The sequence below is a fragment of the Mchenga conophoros genome, linkage group LG20, assembly GCF_057382185.1.
Source record: "Mchenga conophoros isolate Kocher_MC1m ecotype Shallow Benthic linkage group LG20, M_conophoros_male_GT1.1, whole genome shotgun sequence".
NCBI classification, from domain to species: domain Eukaryota; kingdom Metazoa; phylum Chordata; class Actinopteri; order Cichliformes; family Cichlidae; genus Mchenga; species Mchenga conophoros.
Genome location: NC_140545.1, coordinates 2,957,204 through 2,974,147, shown reverse-complemented (window position 1 = coordinate 2,974,147; position 16,944 = coordinate 2,957,204). Strand labels below are relative to the sequence as shown.

Below are 16,944 nucleotides of genomic sequence, written 5' to 3'. Positions count from 1 at the left end.
AGAACAGTAAAAAGAGCTGCTGGACCCTTTAATCCTGACCGTGTGGAAGGAGAAAGGGGAGGACAGAGGGGTACAATAAAGGAATGGCCTGAATCCACAAGGAGTGAGGTGAGGAGAGTGATGGGAGGGAACAGAGGAGGAGGAGGGAGGGAGGCAGGCAGAAAAGGAAGGGTGATGTCACCTCTAACAGGCAGCCAATGAGAGTCAGGGAGGGAGAGTGAGAGAGAGAGAGGCCGAAGGAGGGTGTGTTTTTCTATCACTGCAGCATCAGCAGAGGAAAGGGGCACGATCATTTTCATAGAGAAGAGAAAGAACAGACACAAGTAGATCAGGAAAAGAGGGCGAAAAGGACGGGCCGACAGAGCCAAGGAGCATCACTCTGCAGGTAAGAGCATCTTTTTGTGACGAGGTGGGCAGTTTGTCATCACATGGAGAGAGAGCAGGAGTGTGCTGGTGAGTGGATTAATTAGGCTGCTAGGTGGAGGTGGCTTGTTTCAGAATCGCACCTTTGGCTCGTCTCATGCTGGCGGTGAAAAGACGACCGTCTGGTTCGTGTAAATCACTTTATTCTTACCTTTCTTATTTAAATGTCTTCACATTGGGAGGACATCGTATTTCCACCAGACTTGTTGATGTTTGGGGGAAAAAATCAAATTACATTTTTTAAACACATTTAACTGAAAGAATTAGACAAATGTAAAAAATTTCACCAGACGTGTGTATTGCAGTGTTTTGGGGGAAATATACTGTAACACTGAATCACTTTTAATTGTTAAAGGAAAGTCAGGTGCCAGGAGTAACCTGTTGGTGTGGAATACTTTTAGAGGAAATCTCTTCTCTTTTGTGGCTGGATTTATCGCTTGCTGACTGAAGAGCAAGAACGCTGCATGCAACAGGCTCTCCTCTCATTATATTGAACACAGAACAGTGCCGATTGCCATTGAACCTTTACTGGTCGGCGTTACATTTCCTTTACCTTTTTAGCTAATGTTCCTTAAAGCTGGCGTTTGTCTTAAATAAAAACTATGAAATATTGATTAATGGATATTTTTAAGTGCACTGAACCATGTTTTACATTTATAATACTCTGTCAAGTGCAAAATAAAGCTGCCCTCTGCTGCAACTGTCTACTGCATCACATTTGTAAAATTCTTCGCTTTGCTTCTCTTTCTGCCTTTTTAATTTAATATGAATATTCATCTCCTTCATGCATTCCCCTCCCCCAGCTGATATCTGGGTGGCTTAATGTTAAGTACAGTCTATGATTGCCATGTCCTCATCAGATTTTCACTCGGGTGTATGGAAAACGACAAAGCGGAGCAGACCCCAGCAGTTTTTCTAGTTCACCAGTCTTATTTCCTACACACCTGCAGTGAGTGTGTTGTGGCAGGTTGGTGTCAGGCTGGGTAATTTAAACCTGCTGAAATAAGAGAAGAAAAGGAAAAGGAAGTGGGGTGGTGAAAGAAAAGCAAAGAAATTCAGAAATCAACAGGAGACAGACTGAGAGAGAGATATTTAGACTGAAGGAGACATCAGAGTGAAAATAAGGGTGGGGCAGCGCACGCAGCAGACAGTGGAGGTGTGCCGACGGATGGAGGCGCTCACCTGGCTGTATGCCATACAGATGCCTGCTGTCAGCCTCTGCGACCTGTGAACCAATAGTTTCTGAGCCCAATGAAAACAGATGGTTGCACCAGTTGTGTTAATGCTACAGATCATATACAGTATATCAATATGTATTAAATGGATTTGCCAGAGACAGCTGCTGATGGTCGTGAGATTTTCCCCACTTGACGGTTCTTCACTGCCTGTCTCATGTTTTGTAAGTAACGCATGCATATCATGCACAGAGATGTGACTGGATTTTTAATAAAGCAGTGATTAAAAATCTGCGGGTATCACAAGTGTTTGTGTGCTAGTACTGCCGTGAACCGACACGCTCCCCCTTCCTCGATGCCTCAGTAGCCTGGAGCTTGTCCCAGATGAACCCAGTCGAGGGACTGGAGGGGAAGGAAGGCGCTCTGTCTCACAATGACTGTAACCATCTGTACAACATCCATAAACGCACTGCACTGCACACATCCACACAATAGATCACGATACAGCTGCTGCTGAAGGGGCACGTTGGAGTGAATGAGAGTGTGTGTGTGTGTGTGTGGATCCTCACTGTGGCAGCGATGCTCCAGAGACCCACTGCTGGTCATATTATCATACTATTAAATGCAGCGGATTTTGTGTGGCAGCGAATCTCTAGACTGCGCTGGGAGCTGCTTGTGTAGCAGTGATATTGTTGTCAGAGTAGCCAGACTTGGACTCCGTCATTACCCTTGCTACAGCATGGTGCAGAATGTAATCTCCCCTCTGACGCTGGCTGGTTAATTGAGCTGTTTCATCAAAGAGATGGATGGAAACAGGGATTTATGTGCGGAGAGAAGGACGGACGAATGGGGATGTGCAATAAAAATAAGCAAAGTAGGATGGTGTAAGCAACATTAAAAAAAAAAAAAGCTGAAGGGGAAGAAGAGGAACGTCCTTTTGAAAGGCAAATCACTTTGCGTCATTTAAAGCATGGTCACTCCTTTCAGGGAGCGGAGAGAAGAGCACCAGCTAGGACGAACAAAAAAAGCAATGCCATAAGAGAAGACACCAAAAGGAAGACTTGTTTATTTAAACATAAATGCTCTAAATATTATTGAAGAAGGTTATAAGTAGAGCCCTGCAGTGCTTTGTGACATATTCATGCTTTTGCTGTATACGGTTTTTAATGTCAGGGACTGGCCCATTTCCAAATGCCTTTAGTCCAGCAGTGGAAGTCGGGAGCTGTGTTGTGTAGGAGGAGAGGAGTGATTTGCTCTCAATATGCCAGCTAGGAGCAACTCCAGAGTAGAGCAGCACAGCTCTGGCCCTTCAGCCACCTGTTATTGCCTTGGGGCACATTTGTCAGTCATCCCGCTCACCAAACGCAGATATACGAACACACACAAGCAGAAACACATCTGTAAGGCACATCCTCAGCAACCCAAACAAACACTCTGCAAATACACGCTGCAGAGGTCCTGTTGCAGTGCGCCAAATTAAAGATTCTCTAATGTTGCCTACACAGTCTGATTACTTAAGCGTCTGCGACTGATCAAAGACCACACTCATCACTTTCTGGGGATTCAGCCATTAAAGCAGCAACGGGGTAAAATAAGGGTTATGAGGAAACGCTCGCTCCTAGACTGAAGTGTCAACAATAACACTTTCAAGTCTGAGTTTCTTTTTATCCTCTTTTGAGAATAGCGGTTGTAAAGTTACAAACTCACAACTGCAGATTCAAAGGCTTGTGGTGAAAGGCTCCCTTGAGTTATCTTCTAGTGTGTGTGTGTGTGTGTCTTTTCGATGCTGTGTGTGTGTGCGCGTGCACTGTTCAGCATCAGGATCCTGTTCCTTCAGGATGCTGTCAAGATGGAGAGTGAGCCCCCCCTTCCCCTTCCACCAGCTGCAGCTCGGAGGCTGTTTGATTTAGACTGTGCAGATGGGAGTCGACCCACTGGGTGTCAAGTAGAGGATCGTGTCGACATGCTGTCAGGGTTTGGTGGGGAATACATTGTGGTGATTTAGGGAGCCAAGGGTCAGATAGATTGACAGGCCAGCAGGGGTAAATTATTATGGAAAAGTGAGGAGGAGGAAATGAAGCGAGCAAAGGGGAGAGGGAATTTTGCAAAGGTAAGGTGAGGCAGAGGGGGGGCGAAACCATAAAGATGTGAAGGACTGATTTAAAAGGCAGGAGGATGGGAGGAGATGGGATAAATATGAAAGTTGTACTGGAAAGTAGAGAAGAGGCGTTGTGATCTAAAATCACAGTTCCCGCTCTTCAAACCTTTAAACATGGCTAATCCCTCGGACGGCGTGACCGTCTGTAGAGTCGGGGGAATTCCCAATGGGACGGCTCCCATTCACCTCTCCTTTGGGCCGCCTGGGTGGGGAAAAATTACTTTTTCAAGAGAAAATTACATTTTCTTCACAATGCCCATTCTACCATCTACCATCGCAGTAGATCAGATGGGATTTACCATCTGAAGGAGTTACCCCCTCCCAAATATTCAAGTCCGTTGGTGATTATGGAGAACAGGAAGAGGCCGAGAGGAGCTGAAAAGGCTAGGCTCAAAAAAACAAGGGAGTTGGAGGAAGCTATCAAATGTGCTGAGTTAACCTGTTTACCACAGGATAGATCCCAGATGCAGCCTGTAAGCAGACAGCCTGCATAGACTATAAGGCTAGCACAATTGATATAAAACCAATTCATATAATAGAGGTGACTAGCCTAGTTTATTTCGTAGAGCCCAATAGGTACACGATGAATCACAGATGTCCTACCGTTATAAGAAGAACATAAATGGTTCCAGGATGATCTGTGTAACATTGAGTTACTGCTTTTAATTTAATGTTTTTGTAGCATCAGAGCAGCAGATAAGCCCATCAGACACTGTTGAACCTGATAAGCTTGGACAGAGGGGACAGGTAGAGAATAGTCTTAACAGAGTTAAGTCATTTAAATTAAGTTATTCATGTCTAGTGTAAAATATAACACGCGGAGAATAGACGAGATAGACTCTATATCCTATCAAGACTGAATATATCAGCATGATGGTAGCTAGCCTAATTCATTTTAGCCTGTCAAGTCAAATAGTCTAAATTGTGCATCACAAATATTAATTATAAACTATTATGATATGTAATATATAATTGTAAAAAAAGAAACAACCCCAGAATAAATTCCTCCCCTGTGGAAAAAAGCCCCCACTTCATGTTGCTGCCTTTGAATGTCTTGTTTTTTCTCCTTCCTCCAGTCTTTCATGTCGTATCAGTATTCATACAATGATCAGACAAAACCGCATCAGGATCTTAATCAAAGTAATGGCTGAGGCTCCGATTAGCCTTCCCAGAAAAAGACTCAGACAAAGACTCATAAATCCACCCCTATTATACAATTGAACCTGTGACGGAGACCAAGGCCCAAATAGAGGCGTCATGTATGGAAACAAATTTAATTTGGCAGAGTGAATTACTTTATCACTTTAATATAGCTTTAGAAGTGATGGTATGGGCGAGGAGAAATGGCAGTATTCCCCTGGGTAACAAATATGATATTGGCAGTTAAAATTGCAAAACTGAAACCCAGGAGAGAAATTAATTACTGACAAACCAATAACCCAGCTGGAGGCCCAAGATATTGTGGAAAGAAACTCTTTAAATAAGATAATTAAAAATAAAAAAAATCGTTATCGCTCTATCATTACGTTGCAAATCGTTCTAATCCTGTGACTTAAATTTTTTACTCGATGTGTCTTGAAATGAAAAGATGTAAATCACACAGAATCATACTGAAAAGCTGCAAAGCAATAAAGCTGCACACTGAATATGAATTAGGGGAGATATGAAACTCTGTCTGTCCTCCCGGATGCTCTCCTCATCCTTTTTCTGTCTCTTGCAAAATTATCTCTTTGTCTCAGCAACATAGAGAATTCCCCTCAGCGTCACTCCTTGTGGACCACAGTCAGCTCTATGAAAGAGGCTTTATTGTCCACCTCAGTAGCTATAATTAGACTAAATTGACCCTCTGTCCAGTGTATTTCCCCACTGCATGTATCTGTCTCTATGAAGTCTTCTGTTTAATGTCGAAGATGCTCCTCTGCCTAATTGTGTGCATCAGTCACAATTCACAGTGACCAGATGAAGGAATTAATTATTCATCAAATACCAGTGTTGGAATATTATTTTTTTAATTTGTTAAAGACAATGTAAAGTATCTTTTGATGGATTATTCATTATTCACATTAAAATTTATGTGCTATAGCTTCTAGATAGCTGCGAAATTACGCTACATTAAACTATATGAAAATCACTGATGTTGTTTTATATATACACACATATATATACATATATATGTGTGTATATATAAAACAACATCAGTGATTTTCATATAGTTTAAAATAGAGAAAAAATAGAAAATAGAGATATTTTCTAAACAAAAAATAGAGATATTTTCTTATTTTCCTTCTGATTCAAGCTGAATACAATTATAATTAAAAATTAGGCATCTTCTAATATTATGTTATTATGACATTAATGTAGCACAAGGCTCAGGTAGCGCATGAATAGCTGGTAGAAACATCTTCTAATTTTTGATTTCTTACTTTGAGTATATTTCAGAGCCTGTACTTTTTTACTTTTTACTTGAGTAAAGTTGAATCAGCACCTCAACTTTTACTGCAGTATTTTTTAACACTAGTATCTGTACTTCTGCTTAAGTACAGAATGTCTGTACTTTTGCCATCTCTGGGTTTTGTAGTCACAGTAGTGGAAGTGGCCGAGTGTTATAGCATCTCACAAACACCCTTCATTTGCATTTCATAAAGAAGTTTTGTAGGCGGGGAGGTATCTCAGCGTGTAGCATCAGCATGTAGCTCTGGACTAACATACCTTCTGAAAAATGCATTTGTAGAGTGAGTTGTCTTTAAAAATGCATTTATAAAATGTACGTCCTCTGGAGGAAAGCATTGTCTTTTTTTTGAAAGCACTGAATTTGATTTTTCCTGACTGATTTTTCTGATTTTCCTGGTTTTTCCTTTTTTGCTGGCTCCACGCTACCAAATTGAGCTCTCATCCGTCTCACGGTTGTGTTAATAAAAGCTAACACATTCGTGTGACGATACTGACAACATCTCCGACCACATTATGATACTTTGGGGACTTCACATATCATCGCCCCATTGTGGCTTTCATTACACTGGCTGTTTATTAAGAAGACACGGCCTCGTTGGTTTACTAATTTATTGATTTGTTGCTAAGAAGCTGGCTGCATTTTTAATGAAATTTGGGTTTGTGATATATCTCAGAACTGTAGGCTACATCTGCACTGTTGCTTTAAGTTACATCATGCAGCTCCTCTGAGATTTTGAGAGGGTTTCTCAATGCTTCTAGAATTTATTCTTCACCTCTCTTCTTGTTTTCCCTTCGGACCGTTCTTCTCAGTGTCCTTGGCATAACTTTCATGCCAGCTCATTTGTTTCCCATCATAACTGGATACACTTTTAAACAGTTTAGACAGACAGGCAACATTTTACTTGTACAAATGTATCTTTTGCACAGTTAGTATTTCATAGACGTGGCTGAATGTTTGAAATGATGGGGAGCCCGTTTGCCACACGACATGCATAATCTGGAGCACAGACAATCCGCTTTTCTTCAGACATTAAGGTAAGTGTGCTGGATGCCGTCCAGTGACGGAGTCGCACTCTCCATTTTCTCACATTTGAAATACAGTGTGCTTTGAGTGTTTTGAATCCCTCTGAAGGCTTATTTATTTGGAGTGTTGACATTTAAGTGTATTGATTTGCTTTCACTTGCCTCATTCTCACGGTACTCCTACACCTCATTTGAATGAGCCATAACTGAAATAGATGGGGCATGAAGCGCAAGCATGAGGACAAACTTGCACTGAAACGGCATCTTCAAGTACTTCCGGCGATGCAAGTATCAGACTGTCTGTATCTGTGATGGAAAATGTTGGTAAAAACCATTGCTTATGTCTGCACGAGAGCAGTTAATCATGATGTACTTGCAAAAATAACATGTGAGACAGGAAAAGTGTGGTTGAAAAAGAAACCAACAGTGACACTAACTGAAAACATGATGCAGTGGTGGGAAAGGTTGAGATGAGATAAGAAGTAATAAGGATACGATCATACAGTTCTGGCACGTCTGCACATTGAAGTACTCGTAAACACTGTGTAACTCAGGATGCGACTCCCACTCCTCGCTTCAAGTAAAACTTGTTGAAAATGCGATTCTGTGACTCTGTGGTCATCGCTTAAATGTTTGATAAAATTGCTCCCAACAATCTGTCTTCTCTTCATGTCTCAGTGATGTTGTGACTCTACTTTCTTGGAGGCGTTTTATCTGCTGTGTCAGGCATGATATATTCATTAGGGTTGGATTACAGAGAGTGGGAAAGGATCAGGTTTTGAGTGGGTTGTAATCCCCATACACAGGCCTAATTTAATCTTACCTACTGTGCCATCCTATTACACACTACACCCACCGCATGTATTCAAGTGCTGGCCGGAGGGGAGCAGATGGGGGGCATACAGGGTTAAAACAGGGTAACGTCAGACAAAAGAGTATGAGACAACGAGGACGGATCGTAAGAAAAGACCTACGGAGAAGGAAAATTGATTATGAACAGCAGGAGAGAAAAAATCAAATGCAGAGGAGAAAAAACGCCGAAAACATCAAAGAGAAAAGAATTATCTGGTAGATGAGATTTGGTGAAAGGTGTCCAACTATAATGGTTGCTGGTTTCTTTCCTGCATGAGCAGGCAGAAGACATTTCTTACAAAAACTGTTTATCTGCGAGATTTCATTTTTATGTAATTAAAGACTTTAAATATCCCTCCCGCTATAAGACTGCAAATCCATCACACTGTGCTAGAAATTATTCATTGCATTTATTAGAAATTCTAAACAGGGATGTCTAAAGAGTTAGTGAAGGAAACTGCTTAGGCATATTTTGTTTGGCAACTTCTCCTATCTGCCTTCTGCCCAGTGTATCCAGGGATGCTTCGCCACCTCATTATATTTATTTGGCCAAGTTGCAAAATAATTTGCATGCCACAGAGACTTTACACAGCGACGAGAGAGGGTTTATATAATGTAACCTAACTTCTGTTGTTTTTGCTACCATTTCTGACCTACATCCCTCTCATCATCCATCCGTATCTGCTCTTAGCCAGAATAAAATAGGCCACGCTTCCCTGCTACACAATCCACACACTATCTACCTGAAAAGGATCCTGTATGTGAAACTGTTCTTCTTATTCCCCCCTCTTTGTTTTTAAAATCAGGTTGGTGTTGCAGTCGTTTCAGTCTGCTCTCTGAATTGATTAGGGGTAATTGGGCAGAGCACTACAGAGAGCCTCTCACAGGCCCAAGTTGCAATAACTCAACTCTATATTTTGCTTTAAAACTGTCTGTTTACATCAGCCACTGTGCTCTTCCTGCTGAGCAGTGTTTGTGGCCAAACTCACAGGGCGCACTTGGTGCAGCTATTTTGTAAACCATTTGTTTAAATCTTTACTGAAGAGAGGATTTACTTGTGTAGCAGGACGCCGTGAGGATTGTTAATGTTAGGAAAAGATGAAAGGGACAGTCCCCAAGAGAAAACGCAGGAGCAACAAGAAGAAAACAACACAGCTTTATTCAGGGGGGCGCGTGCCACATGCAGGGAGATGAAGAGGGAACGGATGCGGAGCATAAACAAACCGCATGGAGATGGATAAAGAAACTGGAGAGAATAGACCGAGGGTCCGGACATTGTTAATGAGCTTAACGAGGTAATTACACGCAAACGCAGAGACCTCATCCTCCAGGCACTCACGCAGGTTGGGAGGGGAAAGGGGAAGCAGGTGAGAGAGCTGGCAGAGAAAGAGAAGACCTTTGTTATCAGTCACCTTTTAATCGTTTTGATTGAACAATTAAAGTTTGATCCTGCTCAGGGCGTGCGTAGGAACTGCGAGAATGTGGAGGTTGAGATGGAAAGGCGCTGAGAGAAGATAAAGAGGAAAAGACACAGGGAGCAGAGGGAGATGGGAGGGTAAAGGACAGAGAGCCCGCAGCGATTAAAATGTCACCGCGAGCAGAGGCAGATGCACACCTGTCAAGCACAAATTCGCCTGCACACCTGCAGACTGAACAGACAGCATGCGCTCTCTGCTGGAATGACTTTAATTCCCAGTATGCATCTTCCACCTTCATATGTCTCTCTAGATGTTTTTCGATGCTAGTCCCCCTCCATAATCCTACGTGTCTTTTTGTTTCTCCAGACAGTTTATGTTTTATTTATGTATGCAGCGAACGCTGTTTTGACCAGTCTGTGGTTCAGAAGGGGGACAAATAAGCCAACAATAAAACGTTCGTGACAGGGCTGTTACCAGCTTTGCAGCCATCACACACGCGTCGCTTCCTGTGCTTCGACCCCTCGGCCTGCCTGCGGGGCCCGTCCGCCTCCACAAGTGTCAGGACAGCTGGTTTGTCCTTTCAGTTTCAATAAAGGAAAGATGTCTCAGAGTTATTTGAGACATGTTGTCATGCAAAACCTGTGTTTGTCTGGCTAGTTGTAGCAGGCGGGAGTTGCTGACGTGTGTTGTGGGTGTCCTATATAGAAACCAGCAGAATCAGCGGGTTTTAATCCGTACTATCATGGGGTGAAGATGAATTAGATATCTGCCACTGTTGCAGGGGATTTAGTGTACCAGAGCGTTACCCCGGGTCTTTTTCTCTATGAGAAAACATGTATCGTTATGCTCTGCATGCTTAGATCAACAGTTGGTATGCGTGCACATATAGACGTGCATTGTCAGAACATGTTCCTCAATGAACATAGCATCTTGTTGTTTAGCTGCAGGCGAAGGTTGCTAGAGTGTTCGGTGCTTCCCTGTGGCCTTTCTGTCTCGCTGTTTTCCTCTCCTGCTCTCATTGGAATTGGAGACAAACTCTTTCTGTCACCTTTCATAACTGAAGCAAAATGGGAAGGAAAGAGATATGAGAGACTATTTTAGGGACAAGGCCAAGGCTGGGGCCTTTTTGTTTATGGGGCAATACCCCAAGTGGATAGGGAAAAGAAAAGTGATGTGATGCAGGAGCAATGAAGCAAGGAAGATAGGAGCTGCAAAAGAGATGAAACAGCATCCTCACTTCTGTCTTTTTGTATTTATTTATTTTTTGCTTATTCACTCTGTCTGCCTCCTGGAATAGATGATATAAAGCCAGATATGCTTGTCACTCCCTTTAAATGTCTGATGGGAGATGACGCAAACAGGCTGATGCGCACACAGCCGAGACAGAACAGGTTGTCTGTTTACCCTCTTTCATATTGCGCCTCGCTGAAAATTGATGCACGCGCCGCAAAATGTCACATCCTTGATCTCTTTGCACCACTACACACTGGTGCGTGGAGGGGCTGGAGCTGTGCAGAGACGCGGGGAGGGGGATTTACAGAGGGGTCTGCAGAGGAAACAGGGCTGTGCGCCTCAGATAACACTGCAGCCTTTGATGGAGCCTGGCCCTTCTCTGTTGGAGAGCGCAAGCTGCTCCGCCTCAGATACATCCCCACCTTGGACTCCGCTGGTAATGATTGGATTTAGTTACAGAACAGAAATGGTTTTCTGATGATAATGATAACAGATGTGAAGGGAGTTAGTCAGCCACTTAGGGTCGAGGGACCGTATCGATGCTGTGCCAGCCTGCAGATTTCCCCTTAGACTCCCCTGCCTCTCGCAGGCTTGATAGAAGCTGATGGTGGAGGTTGATAGAACGCTACCTGTAATTGCATTGTGTATGATCCTAGAAGGGTGGCTGTAATGAAGATGTAGTGCAGGATAGCTGCATTCCACAAAGCAGCAGAAGCTTGGTAGGGGGTCTGGGGGAGTTTAGAGAGAGAAAAGGCGTGGTTTTCTACTTATAGCACGAAGCAATCAACAGGGAGCAGGGAACTGACAATAGAAGGGTAAGAGAGACAGGAGTGGAATTAAAAGACTTAAAAGTTGACAGCCGGGAATGATGAACTCTTTCAAGTGTTGGTAGCATGTAGACAAAACGAGAGAACTGGAGAAAGACGGGAGATCGGGGAAAGCGCAAGTGAAGGTGACACGCAGGAGACAGAAGATGAAGGTAGTGAGTATAAAAGTGCACATCTATGACGAAGGAGACAGGGGATGGGGGGGATGGGGTGAGGAGGATGAACATGTGGGAGGGGGCAGGGAGAGAAATATTTGCACTGTGCCAGTGAGCTGGAGTCAAGAGGTTGTCATGGTGATAGTGAGGTGAGAAAGGAAAAGGGAGGCAGGGGTATTGACACCTACACACACACACACTGAGAGACACACACATATAAAAGCTCATACACACAAACTACAGCAAATAAAATTCGTCTTTCACAAGAATACTGACCTGTCACATCTCAGGTAAACAGACTTTTTCACGGGGACGCACACAGAGTGGGTGTGCACGACTAAGCTGAGGTCATGTATGAAGCCTGGTAGTCATATTACTATGCAAACTCTGTTTCCCAGATCGCTTTGCTTTCTTTTATCCTCAATCAATCCCATTTGAATGGCATGCAAATCCTTTGAAACTGACTTTAGCGTTGCCTTTATTCTGCTGCTGCATGCACCTGCCTGTGTGTCGGTGTGTGTATCTGAGCCTTTCTGTGTGCGCAACAAGCAGCTCTAGTCGGGCATGTTTGTCTGAGCCTGTGCACATACTTACATAATAACCATCTGTAGTTTCATATAAATATTAAAAACGATAAACCTACAGAGGCAGCAGAAGGAAATGTCAAAATTTGAGGATTTTTTTGGGTGTTTAAGAAAGTCGTTTTTACAGTCTGGAACCCTGTAAACATAACAGCTTGCTACGATTAAGTCACAGTTCTTTCTCCTCCTAAATAAAATCAGCTTCACGTTAACTGTTAGGAATTCATCAGACTCGGCTGAAACCATCTTCAGTCCTTATTGACTAAACCAAACGAGTGACTTGCCTTGGTAGTGTGGGGAAAAGGTTGGGTGTGTAAAAGGAAAAAAAAGCAAGCACAGCAGGAAGAAAAAACATTTCCATATTGAACAACAAACAAATCAATGCCACTGCTCGTTGGTAATGCTGGCTCTTATATGAAATATGCTTTTAGTTGTGCACTGAGTGCTGGGAGGCAGTGCTACCTCAAAAAAAGTGCACTGCAGCTGATGACTCGATAATCATTTTTTAAACTGTTTGAAGTTTTACAAAAACCTAAAAAATACTGCAAACATGATCCTTTCTTTAACCCTGTTCTTCCTCCTTATCACAGCCACTTTTATTTTCCCACTTTGTTTCCACTCCATAGATATTTACTAGCTGTTTAGGGATGTTATCTCCGCTCTTGTCCCTAGAAGACCTTCTATTTGATTAAATGAGTAGCACTTAAAATGAGTGCAACTTTTAACAAAGTTAATGGGTTTGTCGAGAAGCTTTTTGTGTAACCCGGTATTTTAAACATGTCAATCAGTGGATCTTCCAAGCTGTTTCGGTAACTCTGCATCTCCTCTACTTCTATTACTGCAGCTAGTTTAGTTTGTGTTATATATATTTTTATTTTTTTTGCAGGGTTTCTCTTGTTTGCTTTGTTTTAGCAATGAAGTGATGAGTAGGAACATTTTGTGTGTGGGTTGTGTATGTTTTCATTCATGTGATTCCTGTAATTTCCTGTGCGATTCCTTCATGTCTCTACAAGCCCAGTGTAACGCTAGAAACAAAATCCATCCTCTTTCACACAGTCGTTCGGCCACTGGGGCTCTTCCATGCAAACGTGTTAGCAAAGCACTATGTGTGACCTTGCCCTGCCAGCAGCTCATTTCCCTGAAGTGGTGGAAAAAAACGGATTACATCCAACGTAAGGAGACCTTGACAAATGCGTCTGGCAAAGACTGAAGTCTTGGCATAAAGCATTCTGCAGAGAAGCCCACGGGCAAATCTATCTACTAGAAATTCAAGCTAAATAAAAAGAAAAATACCTGCAAAACCTGGAAAATGGAGACACAGAAACAACTCTCAGATTTGTTTGGTATGAATTTCACTCAGGTACGGGGCTCTCTGCTATCTATCCTGTTATGATGGGGGCAGTAGGCGACATAAACACCCCGCCCATCTCTTCAGGTTATGGCATGCTGCTTTTCCCTATGGATGTGGCCACGTGTTCTTGTGTGTCACACAAGTGGCTGGCAGCTGAGTCCTGCAGCGCTATATAGGCCACTTATCACCTACCCGAGGGACCACACCCTTTTCTCTGTCAGATGAATGACTGAATGCACAGCACTTCTTTAGAAATCACTACCTGCAGCACACAGCAGGCCTCCCTCCACCTGCTCTCTGCACTGATGCAACCCACACATATGCAGACATATGCTCCTATTCACACCTGAGGCTCATGTGATAACTAAAGCACTACAGCCTTCCCTTTTTATTTTTACAGCTTTCACTGCATTTATGGATGGCTGATTCAATAACAACACGACCTATATGGAAAAGTTATCACAGAGTCAATGTTTTGTGCCCATCTGAATAAAATGGTTTAGCTTTTCAAGCATCATATACAATGCTTCAGTGCCTGGTTTCCTGCTGGCCCCCTTTTTTTGTTGCTGTAGCGTGTTTGTGATCTGCAGCTAAGCTGCTGCGTTTGGCTTCGAGGCTAACAGTGACAGATATACTAATGTTAGCTCCTTTTCACAGCCCAGCCTATCTCCAGTTTGATCCCCAAAGGCTTTACTAACAAACAAACAAACATAAAATTTCCTTTTCCCCCATCTGAGCTGGTATTTTTATTCATTTATTTATTTTTATCTCTAAGGGATGAATAGCTGCATACAAACACAATTACTCAAGTATCCCCCCTGAATCTCAGTTCCCAAACAGAATATGTCCTCACAGGGGAACAAAAAGTGTCAGTGAAGGTCAAAATGCATGTCAAAATAAAACTAAAAAGAAGCAAGTTATTCACTCTGGGGGATGAGGAGAGGGAGGAAGAGGCTGACTGTCAGAGATAAAAAACAAACAAACAAACAAAAGAATGCAAGGAGTGTAGGATGGAGCAGGAGACGTGAGAGGGGAAAGAGAGAAGGTCACTCGTAATAGCTCTTCCACATAATTTCATAATGCCATGATTGCCCCTATTTACTCTGGCTAACACCATTAACTCTCTGCTGTATGGACACTAAACCATTATGGCACAAGAAATAGCTTCACAAGCTGTATACGATCACCACTGGATGCTCCTACAATACAGTTTACACAACAGTGTGCCTATAAGATATATGATGTGCATAAGTGTGGAATTATTCGTAGTGTGCTGCAGAACCATTGTGTGTTTTATCTTACCTAAGAGGAAGTGTGGTGTGTGTAGGAGGGGTGGGGGGTATCTGGATGCAACACATCTTATATCTTCAGCGTGACACTGAGGGTGTGTCTGTAATTAGCGGCGTTTGTGCTGCAGGCACAGACTCTGACTGATGCTGTTGCTAATGAGGCAAATGACGCCCACGAGCAGAAGTTCAGCAGCAGTAAGGGTTTATATTTGAGTATGTGTGAGTACGAAGTCACAGCGTGTGTGTGAGTGTTTGCTTGCACATACAGAGTGCACAGCAGGCCTTAGTGTACAGAAAAGATTTGATTTGCTTCCTTCGCATTATCTGTGTGTGTTTGTTTGTTTTTTAAGATTGGGTTTTCTGTTTTCTTGTAATGTTATTATGTTTAATTTGCAGGTGAAATTAAAGGAAATGGGAAGTGATTTTCATTGACCACATGTTGAACCTGTTTTACTCCCTCATGTTTTTAGCTATCCAGTCACAAAAACATCTCCATTCAATTCACCCACCCCCCCTTTGAACATACATACACTTTCATTTCCCACAACCAGCTGACTGACAGGCAAGACAAGTAAATTGTCTTATCAGTTTTGTACTTAAGTGCGCAGCAACTAGCATGCCAGAGTCAAAGGCAGGTCTCCATCTGCTAGACTGGCTCCATTAGCTGATAAGAGCGATTAGCTGACCTGCTGACACACAGACTGATCTTCACTGATACACGCAGCAACAGAGACGGGCTTATGTGCACCTAAACACATGCACCCCCCCCAACACACACACCGGGAATCTGATACACTATTACAGGGGGTAACACCCCTATGTTGATCATTAAAGAGCTTTTACTGGTCCGGGTTCCCATAACTAGATCTCTCTTCCTTTAATGTCATTTAGGATTCACCTTTCTTTAAGAAAAGAAATCTCTGCAACCTATTTCTTTCTCTCTTCGCCTTCATTCACGATGAATTTTTAATTTTTCAGACTTTTTTGTTCTCAACTTTGTTGTTAGCTCCACCCATCTGGTCTCCCGTCGCTGCTGCCCTTCTTTTCCCTTTCTCCTGCCTGCATCCCTTCTTCCCTCCATCCACCTCTCCTGCCTCTCTCCGGACCTGACGGATATCTTAATGAGTCCACTCCCTTCTCCTTGAATTATTCACCACTATTTTTTCTCTCTCTTTTCTTTTCTTTTTTTTTGGGGGGGGGGTGTTGTTGCCACCATTGCCATTGTATCTTAAGGGGAAAAACATCAATAAATAAACCGCGCCAGAGGTAGCTTCTTCTGCAGTCTTGGTAATACGCTGAATAACTGTGAAATAAAGAGAGAGAGAGTGAGAATAGAGAGGTGAGGAGCACTCTCAGCACTGCTGTTTTGTAATTTAACTTTCTGTTGTATAAGTTTGTAAATTATTTAGCCTTATAATCCTTGAATTTGCAAGCTATGAATATGTGCAAACAGTGAATATATGAGCACACCCAGTAATCACACTTGTGTGTGTGTGTGCTGAGAGGAAAGTCTGTCAGTTTGCACCACTCAGTGCCTACGTGTGTGTGCATATGTAAGTGATACCGCAAACCCGATAGTGTCCATGTGTGTGAATAACTGAATTTGTATGTACAAGGGGGGATGCAGTGTGGAGACCATGTTGTTATGGCAACCAGGGTAGGGAGGGAGTGGGCGGTTGCCCTCACGGCTCCTCTGACAACCTTTATTTTCTCCTGTGTTGAGCCACTCCAATATTAAACCCTAATGCATGTCAAAACGGAGGGAGGGGGGTGAGGCCTGTAGTGAGGTGGGGTCCTCGAAAACAGGTGCGCGTTTTGGAAAATGATGGCGATGCTGTGCGGTGTGCCTTCTGCCACCACGTTTGACACCAGTGGGAGTAGTAAAGTATGCAACTGCTGAGCTTATGCTAATAGTGGTATTGATAAATTCGCTGTCTGTGTATCGTGATTTCAGATAAGCTGTAGCTCTGCAGCTTTTTCCAGCTACTAAATTTCCATTTGGAGTCGA

At 42.9% G+C, this 16,944-nt stretch overlaps 1 protein-coding gene across 4 annotated transcripts in view; it reads left to right on the top strand.

Moving 5' to 3' along the window:
* Positions 1-206: 206 nt before the first annotated feature.
* l1cama (L1 cell adhesion molecule, paralog a) overlaps positions 207-16,944 on the top strand; it is a 43,294-nt gene continuing 26,556 nt past the window's right edge. For all 4 annotated transcript variants that reach the window (XM_085259105.1, XM_085259107.1, XM_085259106.1 and 1 more), the window contains exon 1: positions 207-385. The gene's annotated coding sequence lies outside the window, so the exon portion shown is untranslated. The remainder of the gene's footprint in view (positions 386-16,944) is intronic.